Below are 18,099 nucleotides of genomic sequence, written 5' to 3'. Positions count from 1 at the left end.
TACTGGTTAAGGTCTTAACTCTTACTCTGGCCTAATAGCTAAGGTCTTAACTCTTACTCTGGCCTAATAGCTAAGGTCTTAGACTCATACTCTGGCCTACTCGTTAAGGTCTTAACTCTTACTCTGGCCTAATAGCTAAGGTCTAAGACTCGTACACTGGCCTAATAGCTAAGGTCTTAACTCTTACTCTGGCCTAATAGCTAAGGTCTTAACTCTTACTCTGGCCTAATAGCTAAGGTCTTAGACTCGTACTCTGGCCTAATAGCTAAGGTCTTAACTCTTACTCTGGCCTACTGGTTAAGGTCTTAACTCTTACTCTGACCTACTTTTTAAGGTCTTAACTCTTACTCTGGCCCAATAGCTAAGGTCTTAGACTCGTACTCTGGCCTACAGGTTAAGGTCTTAACTCTTACTCTGGCCTGCTGGTTAAGGTCTTAACTCTTACTCTGGCCTAATAGCTAAGGTCTTAGACTTGTACTTTGGCCTAATGGTTAAGGTCTTAACTCTTACTCTGGCCTACTGGTTAAGGTCTTAACTCTTACTCTAGCCTAATAGGTAAGGTCTTAACTCCTACTGTGGCCTAATAGCTAAGGTCTTAGACTCATACTCTGGCCTACTGGTTAAGGTCTTAACTCTTACTCTGGCCTAATAGCTAAGGTCTAAGACTCTTACTCTGGCCTAATAGCTAAGGTCTTAACTCTTACTCTGGCCTAATAGCTAAGGTCTTAACTCTTACTCTGGCCTAATAGCTAAGGTCTTAGACTCGTACTCTGGCCTAATAGCTAAGGTCTTAACTCTTACTCTGGCCTACTGGTTAAGGTCTTAACTCTTACTCTGACCTACTTGTTAAGGTCTTAACTCTTACTCTGGCCCAATAGCTAAGGTCTTAGACTCATACTCTGGCCTACTGGTTAAGGTCTTAACTCCTACTCTGGCGTAATAGCTATGGTCTTAGACTCGTACTCTGGCCTAATGGTTAGGTCTTAGACTCGTACTCTGGCCTACTGGTTAATGTCTTAACTCTTAATCTGGCCTAATAGCTAAGGTCTTAGACTCGTACTTTGGCCTACAGGTTAAGGTCTTAACTCTTACTCTGGCCTAATAGCTAAGGTCTTAACTCTTACTCTGGCCTAATAGCTAAGGTCTTACACTCGTACTCTGGCCTAATGGTTAAGCTCTTAACTCTTAATCTGGCCTAAAAGCTAAGGTCTTAGACTCGTACTCTGGCCTACTGGTTAAGGTCTTAACTCTTATTCTGGCCTATTAGTTAAGGTCTTAACTCTTACTCTTGTCTAATAGCTAAGGTCTTAGACTCGTACTCTGGCCTAATGGTTAAGGTCTTAACTCTTTCTCTGGCCTAATAGCTAAGGTCTTAGACTTGTTCTCTGGCCTACTGGTTAAGGTCTTAACTCTTATTCTGGCCTATTGGTTAAGGTCTTAACTCTTACTCTTGTCTAATAGCTAAGGTCTTAGACTCGTACTCTGGCCTAATGGTTAAGGTCTTAACTCTTACTCAGGCCTAATAGCTAAGGTCTTAGACTCGTACTATGGCCTACAGGTTAAGGTCTTAACTCTTACTCTGGCCTAATAGCTAAGGTCTTAACTCCTACTCTCCTAATAGCTAAGGTCTTAGACTCGTACTCTGGCCTAATAGCTAAGGTCTTAACTCTTACTCTGGCCTGATAGCTAAGGTCTTAACTCTTACTCTGGCCTAATAGCTAAGGTCTTAGACTCGTACCCTGGCCTGATAGTTAAGGTCTTAACTCTTACTCTGGCCTAATAGCTAAGGTCGTAACTCTTACTGTGGCCTAATAGATATGGTCTTAAACTCGTTCTCTGGCCTACTGGTTAAGGTCTTAACTCTTACTCTGGCCTACTGGTTAAGGTCTTAACTCTTACTCTGGCCTAATAGCTAAGGTCTTAGACTCGTACTCTAGCCCAATGTTTAAGGTCTTAACTCTTACTCTGGCCTAATAGCTAAGGACTTAGACTCGAACTGTGGCCTAATGGTTAAGGCCTTAACTCTTACTCTGGCCTAATAGCTAAGGTCTTAACTCTTACTCTGGCCTAATAGCTAAGATCTTAGACTCATACTCTGGCTTACTGGTTAAGGTCTTAACTCTTACTCTGGCCTACTGGTTAAGGTCTTAACTCTTACTCTGGTCTTATAGCTAAGGTCTTAGACTCGTACTCTGGCCTAATAGCTAAGGTCTTAGACTCATACTCTGGCCTACTGGTTAAGGTCTTAACTCTTACTCTGGCCTAATAGCTAAGGTCTTAGACTCGTACTCTGGCCTAATAGCTAAGGTCTTAACTCTTACTCTGGCCTACTAGTTAAGGTCTTAACTCTTACCCTGGCCTACTTGTTAAGGTCTTAACTCTTACTCTGGCCCAATAGCTAAGGTCTTAGACTCGTACTCTGGCCTACAGGTTAAGGTCTTAACTCTTACTCTGGCCTACTGGTTAAGTTCTTAAATCTTACTCTGGTCTAATAGCTAAGGTCTTAGACTCGTACTCTGGCCTAATAGCTAAGGTCTTAGACTCATACTCTGGCCTACTGGTTAAGGTCTTAACTCTTACTCTTGCCTAATAGCTAAGGTCTTAGACTCGTACTCTGGCCTAATAGCTAAGGTCTTAACTCTTACTCTGGCCTACTAGTTAAGGTCTTAACTCTTACTCTGGCCTACTTGTTAAGGTCTTAACTCTTACTCTGGCCCAATAGCTAAGGTCTTAGACTCGTACTCTGGCCTACAGGTTAAGGTCTTAACTCTTACTCTGGCCTACTGGTTAAGTTCTTAACTCTTACTCTGGCCTAATAGCTAAGGTCTTAGACTCGTACTCTAGCCTAATGGTTAAGATCTTAACTCTTACTCTGGCCTAATAGCTAAGGTCTTAGACTCATACCCTGGCCTAATGGTTAAGGTCTTAACTCTTACTCTGGCCTAATAGCTAAGGTCTTACACTCGTACTCTGGCCTAATGGTTAAGCTCTTAACTCTTAATCTGGCCTAATAGCTAAGGTCTTAGACTCGTACTCTGGCCTACTGGTTAAGGTCTTAACTCTTATTCTGGCCTATTGGTTAAGGTCTTAACTCTTACTCTTGTCTAATAGCTAAGGTCTTAGACTCGTACTCTGGCCTAATGGTTAAGGTCTTAACTCTTACTCTGGCCTAATAGCTAAGGTCTTAGACTTGTTCTCTGGCCTACTGGTTAAGGTCTTAACTCTTATTCTGGCCTATTGGTTAAGGTCTTAACTCTTACTCTTGTCTAATAGCTAAGGTCTTAGACTCGTACTCTGGCCTAATGGTTAAGGTCTTAACTCTTACTCAGGCCTAATAGCTAAGGTCTTAGACTCGTACTATGGCCTACAGGTTAAGGTCTTAACTCTTACTCTGGCCTAATAGCTAAGGTCTTAACTCCTACTCTCCTAATAGCTAAGGTCTTAGACTCGTACTCTGGCCTAATAGCTAAGGTCTTAACTCTTACTCTGGCCTGATAGCTAAGGTCTTAACTCTTACTCTGGCCTAATAGCTAAGGTCTTAGACTCGTACTCTGGCCTAATAGCTAAGGTCTTAACTCTTACTCTGGCCTACTGGTTAAGGTCTTAATTCTTACTCTGGCCTACTGGTTAAGGTCTTAACTCTTTCTCTGGCCTAATAGTTAAGGTCTTAGACTCATACTCTGGCCTGCTGGTTAAGGTCTTAACTCTTACTCTGGCCTAATAGCTAAGGTCTTAGACTCCGACTCTGGCCTAATGGTTAAGGTCTTATCTCTTACTCTGGCCTACTGGTTAAGGTCTTAACTCTTACTCTGGCCTAATAGCTAAGGTTTTAACTCTTACTCTGGCCTAATAGCTAAGGTCTTAGACTCATACTCTGGCCTACTCGTTAAGGTCTTAACTCTTACTCTGGCCTAATAGCTAAGGTCTAAGACTCGTACTCTGGCCTAATAGCTAAGGTCTTAACTCTTACTCTGGCCTAATAGCTAAGGTCTTAACTCTTACTCTGGCCTAATAGCTAAGGTCTTAGACTCGTACTCTGGCCTAATAGCTAAGGTCTTAACTCTTACTCTGGCCTACTGGTTAAGGTCTTAACTCTTACTCTGACCTACTTTTTAAGGTCTTAACTCTTACTCTGGCCCAATAGCTAAGGTCTTAGACTCGTACTCTGGCCTACAGGTTAAGGTTTTAACTCTTACTCTGGCCTGCTGGTTGAGGTCTTAACTCTTACTCTGGCCTAATAGCTAAGGTCTTAGACTTGTACTCTGGCCTAATGGTTAAGGTCTTAACTCTTACTCTGGCCTACTGGTTAAGGTCTTAACTCTTACTCTAGCCTAATAGGTAAGGTCTTAACTCCTACTGTGGCCTAATAGCTAAGGTCTTAGACTCATACTCTGGCCTACTGGTTAAGGTCTTAACTCTTACTCTGGCCTAATAGCTAAGGTCTAAGACTCTTACTCTGGCCTAATAGCTAAGGTCTTAACTCTTACTCTGGCCTAATAGCTAAGGTCTTAACTCTTACTCTGGCCTAATAGCTAAGGTCTTAGACTCGTACTCTGGCCTAATAGCTAAGGTCTTAACTCTTACTCTGGCCTACTGGTTAAGGTCTTAACTCTTACTCTGACCTACTTGTTAAGGTCTTAACTCTTACTCTGGCCCAATAGCTAAGGTCTTAGACTCGTACTCTGGCCTACAGGTTAAGGTCTTAACTCTTACTCCGGCCTACTGGTTAAGTTCTTAACTCTTACTCTGGCCTAATAGCTAAGGTCTTAGATTTGTACTCTGGCCTAATGGTTAAGGTCTTAGACTCATACCCTGGCCTGATCGTTAAGGTCTTAACTCTTACTCTGGCCTAATAGCTAAGGTCTTAACTCTTACTGTGGCCTAATAGCTATGGTCTTAAACTCGTTCTCTGGCCTACTGGTTAAGGTCTTAACTCTTACTCTGGCCTACTGGTTAAGGTCTTAACTCTTACTCTGGCCTAATAGCTAAGGTCTTAGACTCGTACTCTAGCCTAATGTTTAAGGTCTTAACTCTTACTCTGGCCTAATAGCTAAGGACTTAGACTCAAACTGTGGCCTAATGGTTAAGGTCTTAACTCTTACTCTGGCCTAATAGCTAAGGTCTTAACTCTTACTCTGGCCTAATAGCTAAGATCTTAGACTCATACTCTGGCTTACTGGTTAAGGTCTTAACTCTTACTCTGGCCTACTGGTTAAGGTCTTAACTCTTACTCTGGTCTTATAGCTAAGGTCTTAGACTCGTACTCTGGCCTAATAGCTAAGGTCTTAGACTCATACTCTGGCCTACTGGTTAAGGTCTTAACTCTTACTCTGGCCTAATAGCTAAGGTCTTAGACTCGTACTCTGGCCTAATAGCTAAGGTCTTAACTCTTACTCTGGCCTACTAGTTAAGGTCTTAACTCTTACCCTGGCCTACTTGTTAAGGTCTTAACTCTTACTCTGGCCCAATAGCTAAGGTCTTAGACTCGTACTCTGACCTACAGGTTAAGGTCTTAACTCTTACTCTGGCCTACTGGTTAAGTTCTTAACTCTTACTCTGGCCTAATAGCTAAGGTCTTAGACTCATACTCTGGCCTAATGGTTAAGATCTTAACTCTTACTCTGGTCTAATAGCTAAGGTCTTAGACTCGTACTCTGGCCTAATAGCTAAGGTCTTAGACTCATACTCTGGCCTACTGGTTAAGGTCTTAACTCTTACTCTGGCCTAATAGCTAAGGTCTTAGACTCGTACTCTGGCCTAATAGCTAAGGTCTTAACTCTTACTCTGGCCTACTAGTTAAGGTCTTAACTCTTACTCTGGCCTACTTGTTAAGGTCTTAACTCTTACTCTGGCCCAATAGCCAAGGTCTTAGACTCGTACTCTGGCCTACAGGTTAAGTTCTTAACTCTTACTCTGGCCTAATAGCTAAGGTCTTAGACTCGTACTCTGGCCTAATGGTTAAGATCGTAACTCTTACTCTGGCCTAATAGCTAAGGTCTTAGACTCATACCCTGGCCTAATGGTTAAGGTCTTAACTCTTACTCTGGCCTAATAGCTAAGGTCTTAACTCTTACTCTAGCCTAATAGCTAAGGTCTTAGACTCGTACTCTGGCCTAATGGTTAAGGTCTTAACTCTTACTCTGGCCTAATAGCTAAGGTCTTAACTCTTACTCTGGCCTAATAGCTAAGGTCTTAGATTCGTACTCTGGCCTACTGGTTAAGGTCTTAACTCTTACTCTGGCCTACTGGTTAAGGTCTTAACTCTTACTCTGGACTAATAGCTAAGGTCTTAGACTCGTACTCTGGCCTACTGGTTAAGGTCTTAACTCTTACTCTGGACTAATAGCTAAGGTCTTAGACTCGTACTCTGGCCTAATAGCTAAGGTCTTAGACTCGTACTCTGGCCTACTGGTTAAGGTCTAAACTCTTACTCTGGCCTAATAGCTAAGGTCTTAACTCTTACTCTCCTAATAGCTAAGGTCTTAGACTCGTACTCTGGCCTAATAGCTAAGGACTTAACTCTTACTCTGGCCTGATAGCTATGGTCTTAACTCTTACTCTGGCCTAATAGCTAAGGTCTTAGACTCGTACTCTGGCCTAATAGCTAAGGTCTGAGACTCGTACTCTGGCCTACAGGTTAAGGTCTTAACTCTTACTCTGGCCTACTGGTTAAGGTCTTAACTCTTACTCTGGCCTAATAGCTAAGGTCTTAGACTCGTACTCTGGCCTAATAGCTAAGGTCTTAGACTCGTACTCTGGCCTACAGGTTAAGGTCTTAACTCTTACTCTGGCCTACTGGTTAAGGTCTTAACTCTTACTCTGGCCCAATAGCTAAGGTCTTAGACTCGTACTCTGGCCTACTGGTTAAGGTCTTAACTCTTACTCTGGCCTAATAGCTAAGGTCTTAGACTCGTAATCTGGCCTAATGGTTAAGGTCTTAGACTCGTATTCTGGCCTAATGGTTAAGGTCTTAACTCTTACTCTGGCCTAATAGCTAAGGTCTTAGACTCGTTCTCTGGCCTACTGGTTAAGGTCTTAACTCTTATTCTGGCCTATTGCTTAAGGTCTTAACACTTACTCTTGTCTAATAGCTAAGGTCTTAGACTCGTACTCTGGCCTAATGGTTATGGTCTTAACTCTTACTCTGGCCTAATAGCTAAGGTCTTAGACTCGTACTATGGCCTACAGGTTAAGGTCTTAACTCTTACTCTGGCCTAATAGCTAAGGTCTTAGACTCGTACTATGGCATAATGGTTAAGGTCTTAACTCTTTCTGTGGCCTAATAGCTAAGGTCTTAGACTCGTACTCTGGCCTAATAGCTAAGGTCTTAGACTCGTACTCTGGCCTGATGGTTAAGGTCTTAACTCTTACTCTGGCCTAATAGCTAAGGGCTTAGACTCGTACTCTCGCCTAATGGTTAAGGTCTTAACTCTTACTCTGGCCTAATAGCTAAGGTATTAGACTCGTACCCTGGCCTAATGGTTAAGGTCTTAACTCTTACTCTGGCCTAATAGCTAAGGTCTTAACTCTTACTCTGGCCTAATAGCTAAGGTCTTAGACTCGTACTCTGGCCTACTGGTTAAGGTCTTAACTCTTACTCTGGCCTACTGGTTAAGGTCTTATCTCTTACTCTGGCCTAATAGTTAAGGTCTTAGACTAGTACTCTGGCCTACTGGTTAAGGTCTTAACTCTTACTCTGGCCTAATAGCTAAGGTCTTAGACTCGTACTCTGGCCTAATGGTTAAGGTCTTAACTCTTACTCTGGCCTACTGGTTAAGGTCTTAACTCTTACTCTAGCCTAATAGCTAAGGTCTTAGACTCGTACTCTGGCCTAATGGTTAAGGTCTTAACTCTGGCCTAATAGCTAAGGTCTTAACTCTTACTCTGGCCTAATAGCTAAGGTCTTAGATTCGTACTCTGGCCTACTGGTTAAGGTCTTAACTCTTACTCTGGCCTACTGGTTAAGGTCTTAACTCTTACTCTGGACTAATAGCTAAGGTCTTAGACTCGTACTCTGGCCTACTGGTTAAGGTCTTAACTCTTACTCTGGACTAATAGCTAAGGTCTTAGACTCGTGCTCTGGCCTAATAGCTAAGGTCTTAGACTCGTACTCTGGCCTACTGGTTAAGGTCTAAACTCTTACTCTGGCCTAATAGCTAAGGTCTTAACTCTTACTCTCCTAATAGCTAAGGTCTTAACTCTTACTCTGGCCTAATAGCTAAGGTCTTAGACTCGTACTCTGGCCTACTGGTTAAGGTCTTAACTCTTACTCTGGCCTACTGGTTAAGGTCTTATCTCTTACTCTGGCCTAATAGTTAAGGTCTTAGACTAGTACTCTGGCCTACTGGTTAAGGTCTTAACTCTTACTCTGGCCTAATAGCTAAGGTCTTAGACTCGTACTCTGGCCTAATGGTTAAGGTCTTAACTCTTACTCTGGCCTACTGGTTAAGGTCTTAACTCTTACTCTAGCCTAATAGCTAAGGTCTTAGACTCGTACTCTGGCCTAATGGTTAAGGTCTTAACTCTGGCCTAATAGCTAAGGTCTTAACTCTTACTCTGGCCTAATAGCTAAGGTCTTAGATTCGTACTCTGGCCTACTGGTTAAGGTCTTAACTCTTACTCTGGCCTACTGGTTAAGGTCTTAACTCTTACTCTGGACTAATAGCTAAGGTCTTAGACTCGTACTCTGGCCTACTGGTTAAGGTCTTAACTCTTACTCTGGACTAATAGCTAAGGTCTTAGACTCGTGCTCTGGCCTAATAGCTAAGGTCTTAGACTCGTACTCTGGCCTACTGGTTAAGGTCTAAACTCTTACTCTGGCCTAATAGCTAAGGTCTTAACTCTTACTCTCCTAATAGCTAAGGTCTTAGACTCGTACTCTGGCCTAATAGCTAAGGACTTAACTCTTACTCTGGCCTGATAGCTATGGTCTTAACTCTTACTCTGGCCTAATAGCTAAGGTCTTAGACTCGTACTCTGGCCTAATAGCTAAGGTCTGAGACTCGTACTCTGGCCTACAGGTTAAGGTCTTAACTCTTACTCTGGCCTACTGGTTAAGGTCTTAACTCTTACTCTGGCCTAATAGCTAAGGTCTTAGACTCGTACTCTGGCCTACTGGTTAAGGTCTTAACTCTTACTCTGGACTAATAGCTAAGGTCTTAGACTCGTACTCTGGCCTAATAGCTAAGGTCTTAGACTCGTACTCTGGCCTACTGGTTAAGGTCTAAACTCTTACTCTGGCCTAATAGCAAAGGTCTTAACTCTTACTCTCCTAATAGCTAAGGTCTTAGACTCGTACTCTGGCCTAATAGCTAAGGACTTAACTCTTACTCTGGCCTGATAGCTATGGTCTTAACTCTTACTCTGGCCTAATAGCTAAGGTCTTAGACTCGTACTCTGGCCTAATAGCTAAGGTCTGAGACTCGTACTCTGGCCTACAGGTTAAGGTCTTAACTCTTACTCTGGCCTACTGGTTAAGGTCTTAACTCTTACTCTGGCCTAATAGCTAAGGTCTTAGACTCGTACTCTGGCCTAATAGCTAAGGTCTTAGACTCGTACTCTGGCCTACAGGTTAAGGTCTTAACTCTTACTCTGGCCTACTGGTTAAGGTCTTAACTCTTACTCTGGCCCAATAGCTAAGGTCTTAGACTCGTACTCTGGCCTACTGGTTAAGGTCTTAACTCTTACTCTGGCCTAATAGCTAAGGTCTTAGACTCGTAATCTGGCCTAATGGTTAAGGTCTTAGACTCGTATTCTGGCCTAATGGTTAAGGTCTTAACTCTTACTCTGGCCTAATAGCTAAGGTCTTAGACTCGTTCTCTGGCCTACTGGTTAAGGTCTTAACTCTTATTCTGGCCTATTGCTTAAGGTCTTAACACTTACTCTTGTCTAATAGCTAAGGTCTTAGACTCGTACTCTGGCCTAATGGTTAAGGTCTTAACTCTTACTCTGGCCTAATAGCTAAGGTCTTAGACTCGTACTATGGCCTACAGGTTAAGGTCTTAACTCTTACTCTGGCCTAATAGCTAAGGTCTTAGACTCGTACTATGGCATAATGGTTAAGGTCTTAACCCTTTCTGTGGCCTAATAGCTAAGGTCTTAGACTCGTACTCTGGCCTAATAGCTAAGGTCTTAGACTCGTACTCTGGCCTGATGGTTAAGGTCTTAACTCTTACTCTGGCCTAATAGCTAAGGGCTTAGACTCGTACTCTCGCCTAATGGTTAAGGTCTTAACTCTTACTCTGGCCTAATAGCTAAGGTCTTAGACTCGTACCCTGGCCTAATGGTTAAGGTCTTAACTCTTACTCTGGCCTAATAGCTAAGGTCTTAACTCTTACTCTGGCCTAATAGCTAAGGTCTTAGACTCATACTCTGGCCTACTGCTTAAGGTCTTAACTCTTACTCTGGCCTACTGGTTAAGGTCTTATCTCTTACTCTGGCCTAATAGTTAAGGTCTTAGACTCGTACTCTGGCCTGCTGGTTAAGGTCTTAACTCTTACTCTGGCCTAATAGCTAAGGTCTTAGACTCGTACTCTGGCCTAATGGTTAAGGTCTTAACTCTTACTCTGGCCTACTGGTTAAGGTCTTAACTCTTACTCTAGCCTAATAGCTAAGGTCTTAGACTCGTACTCTGGCCAAATGGTTAAGGTCTTAACTCTTACTCTGGCCCAATAGCTAAGGTCTTAACTCTTACTCTGGCCTAATAGCTAAGGTCTTAGATTCGTACTCTGGCCTACTGGTTAAGGTCTTAACTCTTACTCTGGCCTACTGGTTAAGGTCTTAACTCTTACTCTGGACTAATAGCTAAGGTCTTAGACTCGTACTCTGGCCTACTGGTTAAGGTCTTAACTCTTACTCTGGACTAATAGCTAAGGTCTTAGACTCGTGCTCTGGCCTAATAGCTAAGGTCTTAGACTCGTACTCTGGCCTACTGGTTAAGGTCTTAACTCTTACTCTGGACTAATAGCTAAGGTCTTAGACTCGTACTCTGGCCTACTGGTTAAGGTCTTAACTCTTACTCTGGACTAATAGCTAAGGTCTTAGACTCGTGCTCTGGCCTAATAGCTAAGGTCTTAGACTCGTACTCTGGCCTACTGGTTAAGGTCTAAACTTGTACTCTGGCCTAATAGCTAAGGACTTAACTCTTACTCTGGCCTGATAGCTATGGTCTTAACTCTTACTCTGGCCTAATAGCTAAGGTCTTAGACTCGTACTCTGGCCTAATAGCTAAGGTCTGAGACTCGTACTCTGGCCTACAGGTTAAGGTCTTAACTCTTACTCTGGCCTACTGGTTAAGGTCTTAACTCTTACTCTGGCCTAATAGCTAAGGTCTTAGACTCGTACTCTGGCCTAATAGCTAAGGTCTTAGACTCGTACTCTGGCCTACAGGTTAAGGTCTTAACTCTTACTCTGGCCTACTGGTTAAGGTCTTAACTCTTACTCTGGCCCAATAGCTAAGGTCTTAGACTCGTACTCTGGCCTACTGGTTAAGGTCTTAACTCTTACTCTGGCCTAATAGCTAAGGTCTTAGACTCGTAATCTGGCCTAATGGTTAAGGTCTTAGACTCGTATTCTGGCCTAATGGTTAAGGTCTTAACTCTTACTCTGGCCTAATAGCTAAGGTCTTAGACTCGTTCTCTGGCCTACTGGTTAAGGTCTTAACTCTTACTCTGGCCCAATAGCTAAGGTCTTAGACTCGTACTATGGCCTACAGGTTAAGGTCTTAACTCTTACTCTGGCCTAATAGCTAAGGTCTTAACTCCTACTCTCCTAATAGCTAAGGTCTTAGACTCGTACTCTGGCCTAATAGCTAAGGTCTTAACTCTTACTCTGGCCTGATAGCTAAGGTCTTAACTCTTACTCTGGCCTAATAGCTAAGGTCTTAACTCTTACTCTGGCCTAATAGCTAAGGTCTTAGACTCGTACTCTGGCCTACTGGTTAAGGTCTTAACTCTTACTCTGGCCTACTGGTTAAGGTCTTAGACTCGTACTCTGGCCTACTGGTTAAGGTCTTAACTCTTATTCTGGCCTATTGGTTAAGGTCTTAACTCTTACTCTTGTCTAATAGCTAAGGTCTTAGACTCGTACTCTGGCCTAATAGCTAAGGTCTTAACTCTTACTCTGGCCTACTGGTTAAGGTCTTAATTCTTACTCTGGCCTACTTTTTAAGGTCTTAACTCTTACTCTGGCCCAATAGCTAAGGTCTTAGACTCGTACTCTGGCCTACAGGTTAAGGTCTTAACTCTTTCTCTGGCCTGCTGGTTAAGGTCTTAACTCTTACTCTGGCCTAATAGCTAAGGTCTTAGACTTGTACTCTGGCCTAATGGTTAAGGTCTTAACTCTTACTCTGGCATACTGGTTAAGGTCTTAACTCTTACTCTAGCCTAATAGGTAAGGTCTTAACTCCTACTGTGGCCTAATAGCTAAGGTCTTAGACTCATACTCTGGCCTACTGGTTAAGGTCTTAACTCTTACTCTGGCCTAATAGCTAAGGTCTAAGACTCTTACTCTGGCCTAATAGCTAAGGTCTTAACTCTTACTCTGGCCTAATAGCTAAGGTCTTAACTCTTACTCTGGCCTAATAGCTAAGGTCTTAGACTCGTACTCTGGCCTAATAGCTAAGGTCTTAACTCTTACTCTGGCCTACTGGTTAAGGTCTTAACTCTTACTCTGACCTACTTGTTAAGGTCTTAACTCTTACTCTGGCCCAATAGCTAAGGTCTTAGACTCATACTCTGGCCTACTGGTTAAGGTCTTAACTCCTACTCTGGCGTAATAGCTATGGTCTTAGACTCGTACTCTGGCCTAATGGTTAAGGTCTTACACTCGTACTCTGGCCTACTGGTTAATGTCTTAACTCTTAATCTGGCCTAATAGCTAAGGTCTTAGACTCGTACTTTGGCCTACAGGTTAAGGTCTTAACTCTTACTCTGGCCTAATAGCTAAGGTCTTAACTCTTACTCTGGCCTAATAGCTAAGGTCTTACACTCGTACTCTGGCCTACTGGTTAAGGTCTTAACTCTTACTCTGGCCCAATAGCTAAGGTCTTAGACTCGTACTCTGGCCTACTGGTTAAGGTCTTAACTCTTACTCTGGCCTAATAGCTAAGGTCTTAGACTCGTAATCTGGCCTAATGGTTAAGGTCTTAGACTCGTATTCTGGCCTAATGGTTAAGGTCTTAACTCTTACTCTGGCCTAATAGCTAAGGTCTTAGACTCGTTCTCTGGCCTACTGGTTAAGGTCTTAACTCTTACTCTGGCCCAATAGCTAAGGTCTTAGACTCGTACTATGGCCTACAGGTTAAGGTCTTAACTCTTACTCTGGCCTAATAGCTAAGGTCTTAACTCCTACTCTCCTAATAGCTAAGGTCTTAGACTCGTACTCTGGCCTAATAGCTAAGGTCTTAACTCTTACTCTGGCCTGATAGCTAAGGTCTTAACTCTTACTCTGGCCTAATAGCTAAGGTCTTAACTCTTACTCTGGCCTAATAGCTAAGGTCTTAGACTCGTACTCTGGCCTACTGGTTAAGGTCTTAACTCTTACTCTGGCCTACTGGTTAAGGTCTTAGACTCGTACTCTGGCCTACTGGTTAAGGTCTTAACTCTTATTCTGGCCTATTGGTTAAGGTCTTAACTCTTACTCTTGTCTAATAGCTAAGGTCTTAGACTCGTACTCTGGCCTAATAGCTAAGGTCTTAACTCTTACTCTGGCCTACTGGTTAAGGTCTTAATTCTTACTCTGGCCTACTTTTTAAGGTCTTAACTCTTACTCTGGCCCAATAGCTAAGGTCTTAGACTCGTACTCTGGCCTACAGGTTAAGGTCTTAACTCTTTCTCTGGCCTGCTGGTTAAGGTCTTAACTCTTACTCTGGCCTAATAGCTAAGGTCTTAGACTTGTACTCTGGCCTAATGGTTAAGGTCTTAACTCTTACTCTGGCATACTGGTTAAGGTCTTAACTCTTACTCTAGCCTAATAGGTAAGGTCTTAACTCCTACTGTGGCCTAATAGCTAAGGTCTTAGACTCATACTCTGGCCTACTGGTTAAGGTCTTAACTCTTACTCTGGCCTAATAGCTAAGGTCTAAGACTCTTACTCTGGCCTAATAGCTAAGGTCTTAACTCTTACTCTGGCCTAATAGCTAAGGTCTTAACTCTTACTCTGGCCTAATAGCTAAGGTCTTAGACTCGTACTCTGGCCTAATAGCTAAGGTCTTAACTCTTACTCTGGCCTACTGGTTAAGGTCTTAACTCTTACTCTGACCTACTTGTTAAGGTCTTAACTCTTACTCTGGCCCAATAGCTAAGGTCTTAGACTCATACTCTGGCCTACTGGTTAAGGTCTTAACTCCTACTCTGGCGTAATAGCTATGGTCTTAGACTCGTACTCTGGCCTAATGGTTAAGGTCTTACACTCGTACTCTGGCCTACTGGTTAATGTCTTAACTCTTAATCTGGCCTAATAGCTAAGGTCTTAGACTCGTACTTTGGCCTACAGGTTAAGGTCTTAACTCTTACTCTGGCCTAATAGCTAAGGTCTTAACTCTTACTCTGGCCTAATAGCTAAGGTCTTACACTCGTACTCTGGCCTAATGGTTAAGCTCTTAACTCTTAATCTGGCCTAATAGCTAAGGTCTTAGACTCGTACTCTGGCCTACTGGTTAAGGTCTTAACTCTTATTCTGGCCTATTGGTTAAGGTCTTAACTCTTACTCTTGTCTAATAGCTAAGGTCTTAGACTCGTACTCTGGCCTAATGGTTAAGGTCTTAACTCTTTCTCTGGCCTAATAGCTAAGGTCTTAGACTTGTTCTCTGGCCTACTGGTTAAGGTCTTACAACAAAACAACAAAAGAACAAAAAAAAAAAAAAAAGAAAACAAGCTTGTGAGGGGTCATGGTCCATTTTTGCCCGTGAGGCCGCGAACTGCAGGGATCCAAAAAACCACATGAGAGTCCAAATCTCACAGTGAAGACTTCTGTGCGGCGAAAAGGTGAAATGCTTGTTAATGTAGGCCAGAGTCACAGTTGGTGGCAGGATTTCAAAAGCGCTGGCAAAAGCTGTATTGGCAGCCCTAGCCTGGAAACGTGCTTACTGACTGCGGGAAGTCTGGAAAACCACATGAGACTCCTAAGCTCACCGTGACGTCTAACAAGACTCCCAAGCTCAAAAGTCAAACAAAAAAAAAAAAACAAAAAAAACCAAGCTTGTGAGGGGTCATGGTCCATTTTGTGCCCGAGGCCTGCAAACTTCAGGGAGCCAAAAAACCACATGAGAGTCCAAATCTCACAGTGAAGACTCCTAGACGACGAAAAGGTGATATGGTGGCAGGATTTCAAAAACGCTGGCAAAAGCTGTATTGGCAGCCCTAGAGCCTGGAAACGTGCTTAATGACTGCGGGGAGCCTGAAAAACCACATGAGACTCCTAAGCTCACCGTGACGTCTAACAAGGCTCCGAATCTCAAAAGTCAAACAAAAAAACAAAAAAAAAAGAAAACAAGCTTGAGGGGTCATGGTCCATTTTTGTCCCCAAGGCCTGTAAACTGCAGGGAGCCAAAAAACCACATGTGAGTCCAAATCTCACAGTGAAGACTCCTAGGTGGCGAAAAGGTGATATGAAGCTTATTAATGTAGGCCAGAGTCACAGTTGGTGGCAGGATTTCAAAAACGCTGGCAAAAGCTGTATTGGCAGCCCTAGAGCCTGGAAACGTGCTTACTGACTGCGGGGAGCCTGAAAAACCACATGAGACTCCTAAGCTCACTGTGACGTATAACAAGGCTCCCAGGCTCAAGAGTCAAACAACAAAAAAGAAAACAAGCTTGTGAGGGATCATGGTCCGTTTTTCCCCGCGAGGCCGCGAAATGCAGGGATCCAAAAAACCATATGAGAGTCCAAATCTCACAGTGAAGACTTCTGTGCGGCGAAAAGGTGAAATGCTTGTTAATGTAGGCCAGAGAGACACAGTAGGTGGCAGGATTTCAAAAACGCTGGCAAAAGCTGTTGGCAGCCCTAGACCCTGGAAACGTGATTATTGACTCCGGGAAGTCGGAAAAACCACATGAGAGTCCTAGCTCACCGTGAGGTCTAACAAGGCTCCGAAGCTCAAAAGTCAAACAAAAAAAAAAAAAAGGAAACAACCTTGTGAGGGGTCATGGTCCATTTTTGCCCGCGAGGCCGCGAACTGTAGGGATCCAAAAAACCACATGAGAGTCCAAATCTCACAGTGAAGACTTCTGTGCGGCGAAAAGGTGAAATGCTTGTTAATGTAGGCCAGAGTCACAGTTGGTGGCAGGATTTCAAAAACGCTGGCAAAAGCCCTAGAGCCTGGAAACGTGCTTACTGACTGCGGGGAGCCTGAAAAACCACATGAGACACCTAAGCTCATTGTGACGTCCAACAAGGCTCCCAGGCTCAAGAGTCAAACAACAAAAAAAGAAAAAAAAGAAAACAAGCTTGTGAGGGGTCATGGTCCATTTTTGCCCGTGAGGCCGCGAACTGCAGATCCAAAAAACCACATGAGAGTCCAAATCTCACAGTGAAGACTTCTGTGCGGCGAAAAGGTGAAATGCTTGTTAATGTAGGCCAGAGTCACAGTTGGTGGCAGGATTTCAAAAGCGCTGGCAAAAGCTGTATCGGCAGCCCTAGCCTGGAAACGTGCTTACTGACTGCGGGGAGCCTGGAAAAACACAAAAAAAAAAACAAGCTTGTGAGGGGTCATGGTCCATTTTTGTCCCCGAGGCCTGCAAACTTCAGGGAGCCAAAAAACCACATGAGAGTCCAAATCTCACAGTGAAGACTCCTAGACGGCGAAAAGGTGATATGGTGGCAGGATTTCAAAAACGCTGGCAAAAGCTGTATTGGCAGCCCTAGAGCCTGGAAACGTGCTTACTGACTGCGGGGAGCCTGGAAAACCACATGAGACTCCTCAGCTCACCGTGACGTCTAACAAGACTCCCAAGCTCAAAAGTCAAACAAAAAATGAAAAACAAAAAAAATAAAGCTTCTGAGGGGTCATGGTCCATTTTTGTCCCCGAGGCCTGCAAACTGCAGCGAGCCAAAAAACCACATGAGAGTCCATATCTCACAGTGAAGACTTCTGTGCAGCGAAAAGGTGAAATGCTTGTTAATGTAGGCCAGAGTCACAGTTGGTGGCAGGATTTCAAAAACGCTGGCAAAAGCTATTGGCAGCCCTAGAGCCTGGAAACGTGCTTACTGACTGCGGGGAGCATGAAAAACCACATGAGACTCCTAAGCTCACTGTGACGTCTAACAAGGCTCCGAAGCTCAAAAGTCAAACAACAAAAAAGAAAACAAGCTTGTGAGGGGTCATGGTCCATTTTTCCCCGCGAGGCCGCGAACTGCAGGGATCTAAAAAACCACATGAGAGTCCAAATCTCACAGTGAAGACTTCTGTGCGGCGAAAAGGTGAAATGCTTGTTAATGTAGGCCAGAGTCACAGTTGGTGGCAGGATTTCAAAAGCGCTGGCAAAAGCTGTATTGGCAGCCCTAGCCTGGAAACGTGCTTACTGACTGCGGGGAGCCTGGAAAACCACATGAGACTCCTAAGCTCACCGTGACGTCTAACAAGACTCCCAAGCTCAAAAGTCAAACAAAATGAAAACACAAAAAAAAAAACAAGCTTGTGAGGGGTTATGGTCCATTTTTGTCCCCGAGGCCTGCAAACTGCAGGGAGCCAAAAACCACATGAGAGTCCAAATCTCACAGTGAAGAATCGTAGGCGGTGAAAAGGTGATATGAAGCTTATTAATGTAGGCCAGAGTCACAGTTGGTGGCAGGATTTCAAAAACGCTGGCAAAAGCTGTTGGCAGCCCTAGACCCTGGAAACGTGATTATTGACTCCGGGGAGTTTGAAAAACCACATGAGAGTCCTAAGCTCACCGTGAGGTCTAACAAGGCTCCGAAGCTCAAAAGTCAAAACAACAAAAAAAAAAAAAAAAGAAAACAAGCTTGTAAGGGGTCATGGTCCACATTTGTGCCCGCGAGGCCGCAAACTGCAGTGATCCAAAAAACCACATGAGAGTCCAAATCTCACAGTGAAGACTTCTGTGCGGCAAAAAGGTGAAATGCTTGTTAATGTAGGCCAGA

This window comes from Triturus cristatus, unplaced genomic scaffold, assembly GCF_964204655.1.
Source record: "Triturus cristatus unplaced genomic scaffold, aTriCri1.1 SCAFFOLD_183, whole genome shotgun sequence".
Classification (NCBI taxonomy): domain Eukaryota; kingdom Metazoa; phylum Chordata; class Amphibia; order Caudata; family Salamandridae; genus Triturus; species Triturus cristatus.
This window is presented reverse-complemented; position numbering follows the sequence as displayed.